The sequence below is a fragment of the Schistocerca gregaria genome, unplaced genomic scaffold (assembly GCF_023897955.1).
Source record: "Schistocerca gregaria isolate iqSchGreg1 unplaced genomic scaffold, iqSchGreg1.2 ptg000352l, whole genome shotgun sequence".
NCBI lineage: Eukaryota > Metazoa > Arthropoda > Insecta > Orthoptera > Acrididae > Schistocerca > Schistocerca gregaria.
This window is the reverse complement of record NW_026061812.1, coordinates 376,569-392,538: the sequence shown is the minus strand read 5'-3', so window position 1 is coordinate 392,538 and position 15,970 is coordinate 376,569. Positions and strand designations below refer to the sequence as shown.

Below are 15,970 nucleotides of genomic sequence, written 5' to 3'. Positions count from 1 at the left end.
AATCTTATTTGCACGTTATTCTAAATTAATTTTCATTAATTCCATGTCAGATCTGATACTTTCAGTTCCTTTAACGAATTGCTCAGCCACTTGGCTATTTTCTTTCGAAAGTTTTACTTCTACACGTTTTGCATTTGCTAACAATTCCAGACACTTTTATTTTCAATTGCGTTCTTAAATTCAGAATTTTGTTTTAAAAGTAATCGCAACATCGTGGATGTATCTAATTCTTCGACGACATTTTTTGATAACTCCATTCCTGTACTGGTACAAACCTCGCCACTTGCATTCGAATTTGCCTAACCCCCCTCCCCCCCCCCCCCCCCAGCAACAAGATTGTATGTCATATCCTCCATTAACGTCATTTTAAAGCAAGAAATTTTTAAACTTATTAACCCACAAAATACGTCTAAAAACAGTCAACAACATGAACAAATCAATATATGCACTTACCTTGTTTTTCGCATGGTCTTGCCGTTAACTGTAGGCCTAATTTTGTTGTTTCTTAATTGCTTACGTACTTTAAAATATGTTATTTGCCTTCGTCATTGGATTCCTTTTCCTCTTCCCCTTTATTGGTTGATTTACTGTTACTGTACCTATTGTTATCTGTGAACATAGAACAAGTATCAGTTCGAACAATTCAATTTGAATCCCGGGCAGGAAGTTCCCATATGTATTGTACCTCTCTCGTCCGGGGAAGAAATATTGAATATCATCAATTATTTTATATCAAATTATGACACGTGTTTAAAAACCCGTGAGGTCTTCCTGGTTTCAATAGTGGACCACAAGTCCCCGTCAGTCTGTTCACTCTATTAACAGAGCATAAGAGACTTAAAGAGAAGGTAACTTCACAGTACGAACATTAAATAATTTAATTACCTCACCATGAATACTCTTTGTCTAGGGGTAACTTCTGGATTTGCTGTAATTGTTACTACAATGGGTCCTTGGGTTTGTAATATGCTACGTAACTGATACTGTTTAATGGCTTCCATATTATATATTTTCGTAATATCATCTTCATAACAATCAGTACTTCACCAAAATAAGCTTTCCCAACATAAGTCGTTGTCTCAAAATGTTCATCAACACGAATTTTCTCAAAATTTTCCATTTCTCATGACTTCTCATGACACTGTCTCTTGGACTTAGTATAACGTAACTGTTTCTGCCTCAACAATCCATGACCTTACAAAGTACGCAGGTGTACCAACATGAATTGAGCATACATATTTTTTACATCGCACGTATACATCTATGAAAACAGTGCGAAAATTGAATAGAGTTCTCAAATAGTTCTGCAGCAATGCATAATATTATTGTCCTGCAAATTATTAGTTTTTATAATAGAGCGATAATATATCTGTCTATGTTGACATTATTAAAGTTCACAGTAATTTTATATATAACTGTTCTTTCATGTCGATTCACAGCAACACATATATACCTTGTGGATTGTATCGATAGTTTCAGTCGTTCATTAAGCCGGGTTCACACACGCAACGAAAGTACCGCCACAAGTCAAGTCATTCTGGAGTGGCGCATTGAGCTACCGTTCACACAGGACGCCACAAATTCTTCGTAATTGCGCAGTTCGCAAAATGGCGTCACCTGTCTCGGCTGATTAAACGGCTGTACATATTACTAAATAAGATGTTTTGGAAACATAATAAATATAAAATATTACTTACCAAAGTGTTTCTCATCTCTCTTGTCTCGACTACACGTTATAAGAACCGGTCTGCAGCTTCAAACCAAGCAAGGCTGGGTTTATAAATACCGTCTGTAGATGCACCACTCTTAAGTGATTTCAGTACTTCTTTATGTTCATTCATGTAAGCATTTCGAATTTTTAATTTTGTTGTAGCTACATCAATTCCAGGTACATATTCACGCATACTGTTTACTATTTCAATTAAAGCAGCATCTCTCAAATTTCTGTCTTTGTATGGTTCGCTTTTGTGGTTCCAAAGGCATTCTCGTTCTTGATACACTTCCAAGAATCTCATAATTGTCGCTGTTGACCACTTTTTCAGCATATTAATAGCAAACTCCCAAACAAAAGCACTATCTACGAACAAATACGCACTAGAATGGTTTGAATCCAGCCACGAGGTAGCAATGGAATGACGTTATTCGATTGTGGAGAAGGCAAAATGGTGCAACAAAGTAGAACCAAGTTCAACTGTTTGTGGCGTGACAAAAGTTGCGCTTCTTAAATGGCGTCACCGAAAACTAAGAGTTCACACATGCAACTACAAAGCAACAGCAGTTCGCCATTAGCAGTGGCGATACTTTTGTTGCCTGTTTGAACATTACAACTTCGTGGCACATTTGCACAAAAACACGTTGAATGGAGAATAATTTTTGTAGTAACTCAAACAAGTATATTTATTACAATCTGAAGATCTGTTAGTTGGTAGGTGCACGTTGAGGCTCATTTGCACCCAAAACACATTGAATAGAGAGTAACCTTTGTAGCCACACAACGACATCACCCTGCGTTTAAAAAAAAAAAAAAAAAAAAAAAAAAAAAAAAAAAAAAAAAAAAAAAAAAAAAAAAAACTTTACCTACATTTCGCAATTCGAATAAACTATTCAGTTGTGAACTTGAGAAACAATAATCTGATAAGAATAAAATTTAAAATAAGGGCAAACGAAAAGGATGAAGGCTTTCTAGTATCTCCCATATTCAGTATGCTGCAAGTGGTGGTTCCCTTCCACCAGATTTCAGGATATATGCTAGCTTCCTACATCTGCAGAGTAGATATGAATGGAGGAGGAGTTGCCACATTCATTAAAAACTGCCATAAAATCAAGAATACTAACATTAATAAATTCTGTTTAGAGCAGCATCTAGAAGCATGTGCAACAGATGTAGAGTTCAATAACAGATCCTATATAATAGTGACTATTTACCAAGCAGCTGCAGGAAATTATAATCTATTCATATCAACAAAGTTAATTATGGCAAAGTCTTGTGAGCTTAGTACAATTCGAAGTTACTTGTGTAACCAGTCTATTATAACTGGGACATTTCCTGATTGGCTAAAATATGCAGATGTTAAGCCTCTATTCAAAAGTGGGGATAAAGAGATAACATCAAACTACAGACTGATTTCATTTTTGCCAGCATTCTCAAAAATTTTAGAAAAAGTAATGTATAGGCAGCTTCTCAACCATCTGACCACAAATAACATATAAGCAAGAACACACTTTGGATTTCTGAAGGGTTCTGATATCGAGATGGCTATTTACACCTACAGTGAAAATGTACTTAATTCATTAAATAACAAATTATAAGCAGCAGGTATTTTCTGTGATTTGTCAAAGGCATTTGACTGTGTGAACCACAACATCCTTTTAAATGAATTAGAATTCTATGGTGTCACGGCAGTGCTGCAAAATGGTTCAAGTCATACCTTGGTAACAGGAAACAAAGGGTGTCAGTGCAAGGGACTAGTGAATTAAGTCATCAGTCATCAGAATGGGAAGAAATTACATGTGATATCCCACAAGGATTCATCTTAGGGCCATTGCTTTTTCCTGTGCACATTAATGATCTCTCATCAGTTACACAGCCAGAAGCAGAGTTCATTTTGTTTGCAGATGACACAAGTACTGCAATAAATAGTATGTCGAGTGTAGTTTTAGAAAGATCTGTAAATGATATTTTCATGGATAATAATAAATGGTTTAAAGCCAACATTAAACTTCGAAAAGACTCACTATATCCAATTCAGAACCTGTAAGAGGTTTCCACCCAGTAAATGCATAAAGTATGAAGAAGAGCAGACAGAAGATGTTGACAGTCTTAAATTCCTGAGATTACAACTTGATAATAAATTCAGTTGCGAAAAGCACACCACAGAACTGCAGTAACACCTCAATAAATCTGTGGTTGTAATTCGAGTGGTAGCAGACATAGGTTACATAAAAATGAAAGAGCTTCAAGTCAAACAAAAGTTTTTAGAGTACAAAAGCATGTAATACGTATTATTTGTGGAGTAAATTCATGGACGTCCTATACATACCTCTTCAGAGAACTGGGTACACTAACTACTGCCTCTCTGTTTATTTACTCCTTAATGAAATTTGTCTTAAGTAATATATCTCTTTTTCCAACAAACAGCTCAGTTCATACATACAATACCAAGAACAAAAATGATCTGCACAAAGTCTTAAAAGCAATTACTTTAGATCAAAAAGGGGGTCAACTACTGAGAAACACTTATCTTCAATAATATGCCAGCAAAAATAAAAAATTTAGTTACAAATGAGAATCAGTTTTTAAACGAGCATGAAAGACTTACTAGTGGCCTACTCTTTCAATTCCACTGACAAATTTTTTAATAGAAACAAATGATGTTTCGTATATACTCACACTATTAGTTGTGGTTGATTGGGAGGTCGTTCCAAGGTGTGGCAGGCAGCGAAAGACGTCCCCGGAGGCTGATCAGAAGGCCTCCCCGATGCGTCTGACAAACCGGTTTCAGGCACTGTCTCTGGCTGAGTCAGATGCAGCTGCCTGCCCTGTTTCAGAGGATCATTCTCAGCCTTCAAGGTACGAGCAATCGCAGAGGGTGGGCTTACTGGTAGTTGGGAGCTCCAATGTTAGGCGCGTAATGGGGTCCCTTAGGGATACGGCGGCTAAGGAGGGGAAGAAATCCAGTGTGCACTCGGTGTGCATTCAGGGAGGAGTCATTCTGATGTGGAAAGGGTCCTTCCGGATGCCATGAAGAGCACAGGGTGCAGCCAGCTGCAGGTGATGGCACATGTCGGCACTAATGACGTGTGTCGCTTTGGATCTGAGGAAATTCTCTCTGGATTCCAGCGGCTATCTGATTTGGTGAAGGCTGCCGGTCTTGCTTACGAGATGAAGGCAGAGCTCACCATCTGCAGCATCGTTGACAGAACCGACTGCGGACCTTTGGTGCAGAGCCGGGTGGAGGGTCTGAATCAGAGGCTCAGACGGTTTTGCGACCGTGTTGTCTGCAGATTCCTTGACTTGCGCCATAGGGTGGTGGGGTTTCGGGTTCCGCTGAATAGGTCAGGAGTTCACTACACTCAGCTGGCGGCTACGTGGGTAGCGGAGGCTGTGTGGCGTGGACTGGGCGGTTTTTTAGCTTAGAAGGCCTCGGGAAAGTACGGGGTGGGCTGCAATGTCAAAGGGTGCTTGGCAATTACAGCACGTGCTTGGATCAAGGAACAGTCGGAATTATAGTTGTAAATTGTTGTAGTTGCGCTGGAAAGTCCCTGAGCTTCAAGGGATAATAGAAAACACAGAAGCTGATATCGTTATAGGTACAGAAAGCTGGCTAAAGCCTGAAATAAGTACTTCAGAAATTTTTACGAAGTCTCAGACGGTGTTCAGGAAAGATAGATTAGGCAGAATTGGTGGTGGAGTGTTTGTGTCTGTCAGTAGTGGTTTATCTTGCAGTGAAGTCGAAGTAGATACTCCATGCGAATTGGTATGGGTGGAGGTTATACTTAACAGCCGACTTAAGTTAATAATTGGCTCCTTGCGGAACAGTTCAGAGAAAGTTTGAGTCTCGTAACAAATAAATACCCCACTCATACGGTTATAGTTGGTGGGGACTTCAACCTACCCTCGGTATGTTGGCAAAAATACTTGTTAAAAACCGGTGGTAGGCAGAAAACGTCTTCCGAGATTGTCCTAAATGCTTTCTCCGAAAATTATTTCGAGCAGTTAGTCCACGAACCCACGCGAATTGTAAATGGTTGCGAAAACACACTTGACCTCTTAGCTACAAACAATCCAGAGCTGATAGAGAGCATCATGACTGACACAGGGATTAGTGATCACAAGGTAGTTGTAGCTAGGTTCAATACAGTTTCTTCCAATTCCATCAGAAATGAACGCAAAATAATTTTATTTAAAAAAGCGGATAAAGTGTCACTAGAAGCCTTCCTAAAAGACAATTTCCATTCCTTCCGAACTGACTATGCGAATGTAGACGAGATGTGGCTCAAATTCAAAGATATAGTACCAACAGCAATTGAGATATTCATACCTCATAAATTGGTAAGAGATGGAACGGATCCCCTGTGGTACACAAAAAAGGTCCGAACGCTGTTGCAGAGGCAACGGAAAAAGCATGCGAAGTTCAGAAGAACGCGAAATCCCGAACATGGGCTAAATTTTACAGACGCTCGAAATTTGGCACGTACTTCGATGCCAGATGCCTTTAATAGGTTCCACAACGAAACATTGTCTCGAAATTTGGTAGAAAAACCGAAGAAATTCTGGTCGTATGTAAAGTACACAAGCGGCAAGACGCAGTCAATACCTTCGCTGTGCAGTGCCGATGGTACTGTTACCGACGACTGTGCCGCTAAAGCGGAGTTATTGACCGCAGTTTTCCGAAATTCCTTCACCAGGGAAGACGAATGGAACATTCCAGAATTTGAAACACGAACATCTGCTAGCATGAGTTTCTTAGAAGTAGATACCTTAGGGGTTGCGAATCAACTCAAATCGCTTGAAACGGGCAAGTCTTCAGGTCCAGATTGTATACCAATTAGTTTCCTTTCAGATTACGCTGATACTATAGCTCCCTACTTAGCACTCATATACAACCGCTCGCTCACCGATAGATCTGTACCTACAGATTGGAAAATTGCACAGGTCGCACCAATGTTCAAGAAGGGTAGTAGGAGTAATCCATTTAACTACAGACCTATATCATTGACGTCGGTTTGCAGTAGGGTTTTGGAGCATATACTGTATTCAAACATTATGAATCACCTCAAAGGGAACGATCTATTGACACGTAATCAGCATGGCTTCAGAAAAGATCGCTCTTGTGCAACGCAGCTAGCTCTTTATTCGCACGAAGTAATGGCCGCTATCGACAAGGGATCTCAAGCTGATTCCGTATTTCTAGATTTCCGGAAAGCTTTTGACACTGTTCCTCAGAAGCGACTTCTAATCAAGCTGCAGAGCTATGGGGTATCGTCTCAGTTGTGCGACTGGATTCGTGATTTCCTGTCAGGAAGGTCGCAGTTCGTAATAATAGACTGCAAATCATCGAGTAAAACTGAAGTGATATCAGGTGTTCCCCAGGGAAGCGTCCTGGGACCTCTGCTGTTCCTGATCTATATAAATGACATGGGTGACAATCTGAGCAGTTCTCTTAGATTGTTTTCAAATGATGCTGTAATTTACCGTCTAGTAAGGTCATCCGAATACCAGTATCAGTTGCAAAGCGATTTAGAAAATATTGCTGTATGGTGTGTCAGGTGGCAGTTGACGCTAAATAAGGAAAAGTGTGAGATGATGCACATGAGTTCCAAAAGAAATCCGTTGGAATTCGATTACTCGATAAATAGTACAATTCTCAAGGCTGTCAATCCAACTAAGTACCTGGGTGTTAAAATTACGAACAACTTCAGTTGGAAGAATCACATAGATAATATTGTCGGGAAGGCGAGCCAAAGGTTGCGTTTCATTGGCAGGACACTGAGAAGATGCAACAAGTCCACTAAAGAGACAGCTTACACTACACTCGTTCGTCCTCTGTTAGAATATTGCTGCGCGGTGTGGGATTCTTACCATGTGGGACTCACGGAGGACATCGAAAAGGTGCAAAAAAGGGCAGCTCGTTTTGTATTATCACGTTATAGGGGAGAGAGTGTGGCAGATATGATACACGAGTTGGGATGGAAGTCATTACAGCATAGACGTTTTTCGTCGCAGCGAGACCTTTTTACGAAATTTCAGTCACCAACTTTCTCTTCCGAATGCGAAAATATTTTGTTGAGCCCAACGTACATAGGTAGGAATAATCATCAGAATTAAATAAGAGAAATCAGAGCTCGAACAGAAAGGTTTAGGTGTTCGTTTTTCCCCCTCACTGTTAGGGAGTGGAATAGTAGAGAGATAGTATGATTGTGGTTCGATGAACCCTCTGCCAAGCACTTAAATGTGAATTGCAGAGTAGTCATGTAGATGTAGATGTATTAGCATTGTTATATCAGCTTAAGAATAGGATGTATTGTATATACTCATGCTATTATTATTGTTATTACAGCTTTAAATAAAATAAAAATATGAAAAAAAATAATTGACATTTTCCACATCCATGAGGATCTCCTCAGCATGGATCTATAGACTGAAAAACTAATCTAATCTAAGATTTCCAGTTGATGGGAAAATAAACATTGCATCTGTACAATAGAATCTCCCTGCTGTAAGGAAATAAAGCTTTACTACATATTGAAATGTACATTGATTGTTCCTAGTAAATCATTTTTATATGGTTTTTAAATATATAGAGTAAATGAAGGACATACTAGTCACCCCCCCCCCCCCCCATGAACCATGGACCTAGACGTTAGTGGGGAGGCTTGCATGCCTCAATGCCTCAGTGATGCAGATCGCCATACCGTAGGTGCAACCACAATGGAAGGGTACATGTTGAGAGGCCAGACATACGTGTGGTTCCTCAAGAGGGGCAGCAGACTTTTCAGTAGTTGCAGTGGCAACAGTCTTGATGATTGACTGATATGGCCTTGTAACACTAACCAAAACGGCCTTGCTGTTCTGCTACTGCAAACGGCAGAAAGCAAGGGGAAACTACAGCAATAATTTTTCCTGCGGACGTGCAGCTGTACTGTATGGTTAAATGACGATGGCATCCTGCTGGGTAAAATATTCCAGAGCTAAAATAGTCCCATATTTGGGTCTCTAAATGGGGACTACTCAAGAGGACGCCATTATCAGGAGAAATAAAACTGGCATTCTACTGATCGGAGCATGGAATGTCAGATCCCTTAATCGGGCAGATAGGTTAGAAAATTTAAAGAGGGAAATGGCTAGGTTAAAGTTAGATATAGTGGGAATTAGTGAAGTTCGGTGGCAGGAGGAACAACACTTATGGTCAGGTGAATATGGGGTTGTAAATAAAAAGTGAAATAGTGGTAATGCAGGAGTAGGTTTACTAATAAATAAAAAAATAGGAGTGCAGGTAAGCTACTACAAACAGCATAGTAAACGCATTATTGTGGCCAAGATAGACATGAAAGACCATGCCTACAACAGTAGTACAAATTTATATGCCAACTTACTCTGCAGATGATGAAGAAATTGATGAAATGTATAATGAGATTAAAGATATTATTTAGGTAATGAAGGGATGAAAATTTAATAGTCATGGGTGACTGGAATTCGACAGCAGGAAAAGGAAGAGAAGGAAACATAGTGGGTGAATGTGGATTGGGGGTGAGAAGTGAAAGAGGGAGCCGTCTGGTTGAATTTTGCTCAGATCATAACTTAATCATACCTAACACTTGGTTCAAGAATCATTAAAGAAGGTTGTATACATGGAAGAATCCTGGAGATACTATAATGTTTCAGATAGCTTATATAATGGTAAGACAGAGATTTAGGAACCAGGTTTTAAATTGTAAGACATTTCTAGAGGCAGATGTGGACACTGACCACAATCTATTAGTTATGAACTGTAGATTAAAACTGAAGAAACTGCAAAAAGGTGAGAATTTAAGGAGATGGGACCTGGATAAACTGACTAAACCAAGGGTTTTAAGTTTCAGGGAGAGCATAAGGGAACAATTGACAGGAATGGGGGAAAAATACAGTAGATGAAGAATGTGTAGCTCTGAGGGATGAAGTAGTGAAGGCAGCAGAGGATCAAGTAGGAAAAAAGATGAGGGCTAGTAGAAATCCTTGGGTAACAGAAGAAACATTGAATTTAATTGATGAAAGTAGAAAATATAATAACGCAGTAAATGAAACAGGCAAAAAGGAATACAAACGTCTCAAAAATGAGATCGACAGGAAGTGCAAAATGGCTAAAAAGGATGGCTAGAGGAAAAATATAAGGATGTAGAGGCTTATCTCACTACGGGTAAGATAGATACTACCTACAGGAAAATTAAAGACACCTTTGGATAAAAGAGAGCCACTTGTATGAATATCAAGAGCTCAGATGGAAACCCAGTCTTAAGCAAAGAAGGGATAGCAGAAAGGTGGAAGGAGTATATAGAGGGCGATGTACTTGAGGACAATATTATGGAAATGGAAGAGGATGAAGATGAAGATGAAATGGGAGATATGATACTGTGTGAAGAGTTTGACAGAGCACTGAAAGACCTGAGTCGTAACAAGGCCCCAAGAGTAGACAATATTCCATTGGAACTACTGACAGCCTTAGGAGAGCCAGTCCTGTCAAAACTCTACCATCCGGTGAGCAAGAAGTATGAGACAGGTGAGATACCCTCAGACTTCAAGAAGAATATAATAGTTCCAATCCCAAAGAAAGCAGATGTTGACAGATGTGAAAATTACTAAACTATCAGTTTAATAAGTCACAGCTTCAAACTACTAACACGAATTCTTTACAGACAAATGGAAAAATGTGTAGAAGCTGACCTTGGGGTCAGTTTGGATTCCGTAGAAATGTTGGAACACGTGAGGCAATACTAACCCTACGACTTACCTTAGAAGAAAGATTAAGGAAAGGCTAACCTATGTTTCTAGCATGTGTGGACATAGAGAAAGCTTTTAACAAAGTTGACTGGCATACTCTCTTTCAAATTTTAAAGGTGGCAGGGTAAAAAAAAGAGAGTGACAGGCTATTTACAATTTGTACAGAAAGCATATGGTAGTTATAACAGTTGAGGGGCATGAAAGGGAAGTAGTGGTTGAGAAGGGAGTGAGGCAGGGTGGTAACCTTTATCTGACGTTATTCAATCTGCATTTTGAGCAAGCAGTAAAGGAAACAAAACAAAAGTTCAGAGTAGGCATTAAAATCCATGGAGAAGAAATAAAAACATAGAGGTTCGCTGATGACATTGTAATTCTGTCAGAGACAGCAAAGGATTTGGAAGAGGAGTTGAACAGAATGGACAGTGTCTTGAAAGGAGGGTATAAGATGAACATCAACAAAAGAAAAACAAGGATAATGGAATGTAGTCGAATTAAGTCAGGTGATGCTGAGGGAATTAGATTAGGAAATGAGACACTTAAAGTAGTGAAGGAGTTTTGCTATTTGGGGATCAAAATAACTGATGATGGTTGAAGTAGAGAGGATATAAAGTGTAGACTGGCAATGGCAAGTAAAGCACTTCTGAAGAAGAGAAATTTGTTAATATCGAGTATAGATTTTAGTGTCAGGAAGTTGTTCTTGAAAGCATTTGTATGGAGTGTAGCCATGTATGGAAGTGAAACATGGACGATAAATAGTTTGGACAAGAAGAGAATAGAAGCTTTCAAAATGTGGTGCTACAGAAGAATGCTGAAGATTAGATGGGTAGATCACATTACTAATGTGGAGGTATTGAATAGAATTGGGGAGAAGAGGAGTTTGTGGCACAACTTGACAAGAAGAAGGGACCAGTTGGTAGGACATGTCCTGAGGCATCAAGGGATCACAAATTTAGTATTGGGGGGCAGCGTGGAGGGTAAAAATCGTAGAGGGAGACCAAGAGATGAATACACTAAGCAGATTCAGAACGATGTAGGTTGCAGTACGTACTGGGAGGTGAAGAAGCTTGCACAGGATATTGTAGCATGGAGAGCTGCATCAAACCAGTCTCAGGACTGAAGACCACAACAAAAACAACAACAATACAACAACTTAAAAAAGTATATTTATTAAGATCAAACAATCTGTTAGTTGCTAAGGTGAACATTGTGACTCATTTGCACCAAAAACAAATTGAATGGAAAATAGTCTTCGTAGCAACACAACCACATCACTCTGCTGTAATGAATAAATTATTCAAATGTGAACTTGAGACATATATATATCCAATTAGAATAAAATTTAAAAGAATGCCATACCAAAAGAAAGAAGGCATTCTAGTGTCTCACTTTCACCAAAAATACATTGAATGGAGAGTAATCTCTGTAGCCGCACAGCTACATCAGCCTGCTGCTTAGAACAAAACTTACTACATTTTGCAATTACAATAAACTAGTAAACTGTGAACTTAAGAAATATATCTGAAAATAATAAAATTTAAAAAAAGGACATACCAAAAGAAAGAAGGCTAGCTAGTGTCTCCCACACTCATTATGCTGGTTGTGGTGGTTCCCTTCTACCAGATTCACAGCAGAGCGGAAAATAAACATTGCACCTGTACAATGGAAGCTCCCTGCTGTGACAAAATCAAGATTTACTACATATTGTAGTGTACATTAATCCTTCTTAGTGATCCTTTTATATGCATAACAAATATGTAAAGTAAATGAAGAACATCTAAAAAAGCATATTTATTAAGATCAGAATACCTGTAACTTTGTAAGGAGCATGTTATGTCTCAATTGTACTAAACACATATTGAATGGAGAATAATCTTTGTAGCAACACAACCACATCACATTGCCGTAAAGAAAAGAAAAAAAACTTTACTACAATTGGTAATTCAAAAACACTAGTAAACTGAATTTGAGAGATATATTAGAAAAGAATTAAATTTTAAAGAAGGCTATACCAAAAGAATGAAGGGTAGCTAGTATCTCCCACACCCATTATGCTGGTTGTGGTGTTTCCCTTCCACCAGGTTGCAAGTCGATGGGAAAATGAACATTGCACCCGTAGAATGGAATGTCCCTACTGTGAGGAAATAAGGATTTACTACATATTGTAATATACATTGATTGTCCTTAATGACCTTTGTGATATAATTTATAAATATATAAAGTAAATGAATGGCATACCTAACATGTATATTTATTAAGATCCGGAGGTCTGTAAGATGGTAAGGTGCACACCATGTCTCACTTGCATAAAACATTATTGAATGGAGAACAATATTTGTAGCAAAACAAGCACAAGAATAAAATTTAATAGAAGGGCATACCAAAAGAAAGAAGGCTTTCTAGTATCTCCCATAGTCAGTATGGTGCATATTTTGGTTCCCTTCCACCAGACTGTAGACGATGGGAAAATAAACATACCAGTACAGTGGAGTCTCCCTGTTGTGAGGAAAGTTAGACATACAACATTTTTTAGATATACAACATTTTGTAATGTACATTGACCATTCTGACATGATTTTTAAATATATAAAGTAAATGAAAGACATATCTAAAAAAAATATATTTATTAAGATCCAAAGATCTGTAAGTTGGTAAGATGCAGGTTTTGTATCATTTGCACCAAAAACACATTGAATGGAGAATAATCTTTGTAGCATCACAACCACATCACCCTGCTGTAAAGAACAAAATCTTTACTACATTTTGCAATTAGAATAAATTATTTAACTGAGAACATGAGAAATATATCTGATAAGAATAAAATTTAAAAGAAGGGCATACTAAACAAAACAAGGATTTCTAGTTTGTCCCATAGTCAGTATGATGCATGTGGCTGTTCCATTCCACAAGGTATCCAGTCAATGGGAAAATAAACATTGGACTCGTACAATGGAATCTCCATGCTGGGAGAAATAAAGATTTGCTAGATATTGTAATGTACATTGATTGTTCATAGTGGTCACTGAGATTTGATTTTTAAATATTTAAAGTAAATGAAGGACATTCCTAAAAATGTATTTATTAAGATCCGAGAATCTGTTAGTTGGTAAGGTGCACATTATGTCTTATTTGAACCGAAAACACATTGAATGGAGAATAAACTTTCTTGCCACACAACATGATAACTCTGCTGTAAATAACAAAACCTTCCCACATTTCACAATTCAAATAAATTATTCCACTGTGAACTTGATGAATATAACTGATATGATTATAATTCAAAAGAAGGACATACCAAAAAAGAAGACTTTCCCAGTATCTCCCATGTTCAGTATGCTGGATGTGGTGGTTCCCTTACACCAAAATCCCATTCTATGGTATAATAAACATTGCAACCATGCAATGTAATCTCGCTTCTGTGAGGAGAGATAGATTTACTCCATCATGTCAAGCAAATAAATTTTTCTTTGTAAACATACCGATACAACATCTAACAATATAAAGCACTAGAAGGACATACATAATTAATAAGATTTAGAAGTTTGGAATATCTGTTGGTTAATATTGTACATGCGGTGTCTCATTATAAAGATATACCAAAAGAAAGAAGATTTTCCTAGTTACTCCCATAGGATTTGGTGGTTCCCTGCCATGTGCTGGACTGCCAACAGCCAAGATCATAAAAATATTAAAGAAACAAAATAACGACCATCTTTTGTGCACCAAAAAAGTCAAAGATATTCTTGGCTCAACCAAAGATCAGCTGGGGTTGCAGACACTGCACATTTACAGTATTGAGTGCGAATGTGGGATGGAATATATCAGGTAGATACAATGATACATCAGAAACGTATGACTAGGACAGACAAACAAGTCTGCGGTAGCAAAACATAGCATTATCAAGGGACAATCAGGTAGATACAATGATACATCAGAAATGTATGACTAGGACAGACAAACAAGTCTGCGGTAGCAAAACATAGCATTATCAAGGGACACATCTTCGAAGAAGCTGTGCAGCATCAACAGTTTCTGGGGCTCGATCTTCAAAGAGGCAGTGGAGATATGTCTGCACAACAATTTAGTAAACAGCAGTAGCGGTTTTCAGCTCAGTGCAGCTTGGAATTCCACAATTGACATAATACATCAGGAACACTCTGATCTGAAGGCAGTGGCATCCGCAGACAGATTGGATAGCCACCTGGTCTAGATACTGGGCAGGGCCGCAGCCCCTGCCCCCACTAATACCCACACGGTACTCCCTGAAACGTTGTGACAAGATGACACCACCACTCAGCTGATAACCAGAGAATAATTCATCAGAGCTTGTTTATCAAACTCTGATAATCTGTTAGTTAGTAAGGTGAATCTGGTATGTCATTTCCACCACAAAACCCATTCAAGGGATAATAATCAACTTAGCCACACAACCACATCACCCAGCTGTAAAGTAAAAAAATTTGAACATTTCACAAATCAAATACATTTTTCCACTGTGGACTGGAAGAATGTAACTGATAAGAATGCAAAGCAAAAGAAGAACATACCAGAAGAAAGAAGATTTTCCAATTATCTCCAGTAGTCAGTATGGTGGATGTGGTGGTTCCCTTCACCAAAACACAGTCGATGAGAAAATAAACATTGCACCCATGCAATGAAATCTCCCTGCTGTGAGGAAAGAACCATTTACTATGTTTTGTATTGCAAATAGATTGTTCTTCGTGAACATAGGGATATGACTATCAAAAATACAATACAAAGTAAGGACATACCTAAACAAAGCCGATTTATCAATTTTAAAAAATCTGTTAGTATGCTACATGTGGTGTTTCATTTCCACTGAAAACCTGTTGAAGTGAGAATAAACATTGTAGCCAAACAACAACATTACCCAGCTGTAAAGGATAAAAAATTTACAACATTTCAAAGAACAAATAAATTATTCTACTGTGAAATTGATGAATATAACTGATAAGAATGTAGGTAAATGAGAACATACAAGAAGAAAGAAGAATTTCCCAGTCTCTCCAGTAGTCAGTATGCTGGATGTGATAGTTCCCTTACACCAAACACCCAGTGGATGTGAAAATAAACATTGCCACCTGTTGTAACCTCTACAGGAATGCCACGGATTACCGCTAACCAAAATGTGGTGGTATCGACTGGAGCAGCTGTGAACAAACAAGAATGGAATGGAAGGACAGTCAAGATGACAGACAACCAAGCAAGGTACCAAGATCAACAACAAAGTATTAAGCAACAGGGTCATAAGAGATAACCTCACGAAATCAAACTATGCCCCCTCATAAACGGGAAGCAAGCACACACAATGTGAACACGATGTCTGTAAGCGAGATGTCTACTGACTCAATGCAAGCACCAGGCTGCCTCACTGAGTGAGAGGCAGGGTATTTTGCTATTGTCCACTGGGCCACATGCTCCACAGTGGCGCCCCCACATTAGACTCAGGGTCAGTAGCACGTGCAGCCACAGCAT

General features: G+C 38.6%; 1 long non-coding RNA gene across 1 annotated transcript; it reads right to left on the bottom strand.

Moving 5' to 3' along the window:
• Window positions 1-523: 523 nt before the first annotated feature.
• Window positions 524-15,125, bottom strand: LOC126307653 (uncharacterized). Its single transcript, XR_007553652.1, has 5 exons — window positions 15,022-15,125; window positions 13,770-13,890; window positions 12,029-12,150; window positions 4,391-4,539; window positions 524-609 (listed from the first exon to the last, which is right to left on the bottom strand). It is a non-coding gene; the product is annotated as an uncharacterized LOC126307653 (long non-coding RNA).
• Between the last annotated feature and the right edge of the window lie 845 nt (window positions 15,126-15,970).